The sequence below is a fragment of the Cupressus sempervirens genome, chromosome 1 (genome assembly GCF_028749045.1).
Source record: "Cupressus sempervirens isolate cs-2001-9-10 chromosome 1, ASM2874904v1, whole genome shotgun sequence".
Classification (NCBI taxonomy): Eukaryota; Viridiplantae; Streptophyta; class Pinopsida; order Cupressales; family Cupressaceae; genus Cupressus; species Cupressus sempervirens.
This window is the reverse complement of record NC_143118.1, coordinates 608,315,111-608,320,077: the sequence shown is the minus strand read 5'-3', so window position 1 is coordinate 608,320,077 and position 4,967 is coordinate 608,315,111.

Sequence of the window (4,967 nt, the reverse complement as noted above, 5' to 3'; positions counted from 1 at the left end):
ACTTGATGAAAGGACTTAAAGAGTCGACTTGGTGGGGTGACTCGATGAACGAACTTAGAGGGTCGACTTTGCAGGGTGACTTGATGAACGGACCTAAAGAGTTGACTTGGTGAGAGTACTCGGTGGGGTGACCTGATGAACAGACTTAGAGAGTCGACTTGGTGAGAGTCCTTGGTGGGCCGACCTGGTTGGGTGACTTTGTGAACTGACTTAAAGAGTCGACTTGGTGGGAGTACTTGGTGGGGTGACTTGATGAACGAACTTCAAGGGTTGACTTGGCGAGGTGACTTGATGAATGGTCCTAAAGAGTTGACTTGGTGAGAGTACTTGGTGTGGTGACTTGATGAAAAGACTTAAAGAGTCGAATTGGTGAGAGTACTTGGTGGGGTGACTTGATGAACGCACTTGAAGGGTCGACTTGGTGGGGTGACTTTATGAACGGACCTAAAGAGTTGACGTGGTGAGAGTGCTTGGTGGGGTGACTTGATGAACATAGTTAAAGATTCGACTTGGTGATGGTAGTTGGTCGGGTGACTTGATGAACGCACTCGAACAATCAACTTGGTTAGAGTACTTGGTTGGGTGACTTGATGAACGGACTTAAAGATTCAACTTGGTGGGCTGACCTGGCGGGGTGACTTGATGAACAGACTTAGAGAGTCGACTTGGTGAGAGTACTTGGTGACTTGGTGGGCCGACCTGGTCGGGTGACTTGATGAACAAACTTAAAGAGTCGACTTGGCGAGAGTACTCGGTGGGCTGACCTGGTCACGTAACTTGATGAATGGACTTAAAGATTCGACTTGGTGGGCCGACCTGGCAGGGTAAATTGATGAACAGACTTAGAGAGTCGACTTGGTGGGTCGAACTAGCGGGGTGACTTGGTGAGAGTACTTGGTGGGCTGACCTGGCAGGGTGACTTGATGAACGAACTTAGAGAGTCGACTTTGTGAGAGTACTTGGTGGGTCGAACTGGCAGGGTGACTTGATGAACGAACTTAAAGAGTCGACCTGGTGAGAGAACTTGGTGGGCCGAGCTGGCGGGGTGAATTGATGAACGAACCTAAAGAGTCAACTCTGTGAGAGTACTTGGTGGGCCGACCTGGCGGGGTGAGTTGATGACCAAACTTAAAGGGTCAACTTGGTGAGAGTACTTGGTGGGCCGACCTGGTGGGGCGACTTGATGAACAAACTTAAAGAGTCAACTTGGTGAGAGTACTCGGTGGGGTGACCTGATGAACAAACCTAAAGAGTCGACCTGGTGAGAGTACTTGGTGGGCCGACCTCGTAGGGTGACTTGGTGAGCAAACTTAAAGAGTCGACTCAGTGAGAGTAGTTGGTGGGCTGACCTGGCGGGGTGACTTGATGAACGAACTTAGAGAGTCGACCTGGTGGGCCAACTTGGCAGAGTGACTTCATGAACGAACTTAAAGAGTCCACTTGGTGGGCCGACCTGGCAGGGTGACTTGATGAACGAACTTAAAGAGTCGACTTGGTGAGAGTAATTTGTGGGCTGACCTGGCGGGGTGACTTGATGAATGAACTTAAAGAGTCGACTTGGTGGGGTGACTTTATGAACGCACTTGAAGGGTCGACTTGGTGGGGTGATTCTGTGAATGGACCTAAAGAGTTGACTTGGTGAGAGTACTTAGTGGGGTGACTCAATGAAAGGACTTAAAGAGTCGACTTGGTGAGAGTACTTGGTGGCTCGACTTTATGAGCAGACTTAAAGAGTCCACTTGGTGAGAGTGGGCCTAACGGGGTGATGTGGTGAGTGGGCCTAACGGGGCGAGTTGGTGGGGCGACTTGTCGAGTGGTATTAGAGAGCCAACGTGGTGAGGCGACTCGGCGAGTTGGTTCGTTGAGATGACATGGTGAGCTGACTTGGCGAGTCGACCTGGCGAGCGAACTTAAAGAGTCGACTTGGTGAGGCGACCTGGCGAGCGGGCTCAAAGAGTCAACATGGTGAGGCAACTCATTGAGTCAACATGGTGAGGCGACTCATGGTGAGGAGCTATCCTTGAGGCGACTTGGTGGGCCTACTTGATTAGTAGACTTGGTGAGCCGACCTAACGAGCTGACACGGTGAGCGGGCTTAAAGAGGCGACGACTTGGTGGGGTAACTCGGCAAGCCAACTTATCGAGGCGAGATGGTGAGTCAACTTGGTGAGCTGACTGGGTGAGCGCACTTAAAGAGTCAACTTCATGAGGTGACTCGGCGAGTTAGCCCGCTGATGTGACTTGGCCGGGCCGTCCTGGCGAACAAACTTAAAGAGGTGACTTGGGCGGGCTGACCTGGTAAGCGAACTTAAAGAGTTGACTTCGCAACATACTTGAACAACTGACTTGGTGAGCTGACATGGTGAGTGGGCTTAGAGAAGCAACTCGGCGGGGCGAGTTGATGAACGGACTTAAAGGGTCAACTTGGTGGGGTGACTCGATGAACGGACCTAAAGAGTTGACTTGGTGAGAGTACTTGGCGGGGTGAACTGATGAACGGACTTAGAGAGTCGACTTGGTGGGCAGACTTGATGAATGGACTTATAGAGTTGACTTGGTGAGAGTAGTTGTTCTGGTGACTTGATGAACGGACTTAAAGAGTCAGCTTGGCGGGGTCACTTGATGAAAGGACTTAAAGAGTCAACTTGGTGGGGTGACTCGATGAACGAACTTAGAGGGTCAACTTTGTGGGGTGACTTGATGAACGGACCTAAAGAGTTGACTTGGTGAGAGTACTCGGTGGGGTGACCTGATGAACAGACTTAGAGAGTCGACTTGGTGAGAGTCCTTGGTGGGCCGACCTGGTTGGGTGACTTTGTGAACTGACTTAAAGAGTCGACTTGGTGGGAGTACTTGGTGGGGTGACTTGATAAACAAACTTCAAGGGTCGACTTGGCGAGGTGACTTGATGAACGGTCCTAAAGAGTTGACTTGGTGAGAGTACTTGGTGTGGTGACTTGATGAAAAGACTTAAAGAGTCGAATTGGTGAGAGTACTTGGTGGGGTGACTTGATGAACGCACTTGAAGGGTCGACTTGGTGGGGTGACTTTATGAACGGACCTAAAGAGTTGACGTGGTGAGAGTGCTTGGTGGGGTGACTTGATGAACATAGTTAAAGAGTCGACTTGGTGAGAGTAGTTGGTCGGGTGACTTGATGAACGCACTCGAATAATCGACTTGGTTAGAGTACTTGGTGGGGTGACTTGATGAACGGACTTAAAGATTTGACTTGGTGGGCCGACCTGGCGGGGTGACTTGATGAACGGACTTAAAGAGTCGACTTGGTGAGAGTACTTGGTGACTTGGTGGGCCGACCTGGCCAGGTGACTTGATGAACAAACTTAAAGAGTCGACTTGGTGAGAGTACTCGGTGGGCTGACCTGGTCACGTGACTTGATGAGCTGACTTAGGGAGCTGACTTGGTGAGCGAACTTAAGGGGTCAACTTGGTGAGGCAACCTGAATAGTCAACTCGGTGAGGTGACTTGGGGAGACGACATGGTGAGCGGTCTTAAAGAAGAGGCGACCTGGTGGTGCAACCTGGTGAGGCGAGATGGTAAGTCATCTTGGTGAGCTGGCCATACGAGTTGTGAGTGGACTTAAAGAGTCAATTCTTGATTTGGCAAGGACCACATGGTTAGATGACTTGGTGAGCCGACCTGGCTAGCAAAATTGGCAAGTAAACTTATAGAATCGACTTGCTGTCCCCAGCTAGGATCGGATGCCTGGGTCGACCCAACTTGGGTCACCCGACTAGGTCAACCCATCTCCGTCGCCCCAGCCTCAGGTGACCCGATTGGGTCGCCAGAGTGGGTCGACGAGGGGAAAAAAAAAAAAAACAAAAAAAATCATGGGAGGCCCTATACAGCGAAAAGAGCTAAATTTTGGGCATTACAAAAAAAAAAAAAAACAAGTTACCCGCTTTTGGATCACGCACAAGTTTCAGTTCACGTATTGCCGAGCCGACTCAAGGCGATACGCCTTGCTAGCTAGATTCGAGGTAGGGTAGCCGAAACGATCCAATTTGAGAATTTTCTTTATAAAAAGAGATCATGATAGGCCTCGTAAGGCAAAAAAGAATGAAATTTTGGGAGTTCAAAAAAAAATGTTACCCGATTTTGGATCGCGCACAAGGCTCCGGTCACGTAGCATCGAGGTGCCCTGGGTGACATGATTCGAGCAAAAAGTCGACGGTGGCATGAGTCGTGCAAAAACATTGGAGGCCACTAAGGCTCGAGGTGCTTCGAGTCGAGGTTGCCGAGGCGGGTCGGGTTGAAAACTTTGGGCGTTAACCAAAAAGAAAAAGTTAACCGCTTTTGGATCATGTACACGGCTCGGGGCACTTAGAATCAAGTCGAGCACGGTGACATGAGTCGTGCAAAAAATTTGGAGATGACTCGAGTCGGGGCATCCAACTCTATTCAAGTTCAAAACTTTGGGACTTGACAAAAAAAAGAAAAGAGAAAAAGTTACCCAGTTTTGGATCACGTAAGTGACTCGGGCCACTCAGAATCAAGGCGAGTGCGATTACATGAGTCGAGCGAAAAAAAAAATGGAGGCGGTTAAGGCTCAAGGCAATTCGAGTCAGGGTAGCTGAGTCGATTCGACACGGTTCGAGTTGAAAACTTTGGGCATTAACCCCCAAAAAAAAAAGGGTTGACCTCTTTTGGACCACGTACATGACTCGGGGCACTTAGAATCAAGTCGAGCACGGTGACATGGGTTGTGCGAAAAATTCGGAGGCGATTCGAGTCAGGGTAGCCAACTCGATTTGAGTTCAAAACTTTGGGCGTTAACCAAAAAAATAAGTTGACCGGTTTTGGATCACGTACATGAGTTGTCTGCCCTCGCGAAAATTACAAAACCCGGTGACCCACCTGGAATTTGCAGTCAAAAGATTTTTCTGCCCTCACAAAAATTTACAAACCCCACCCGCTCAAAATTTGGACTTGGAAGTTTTTTTCGCC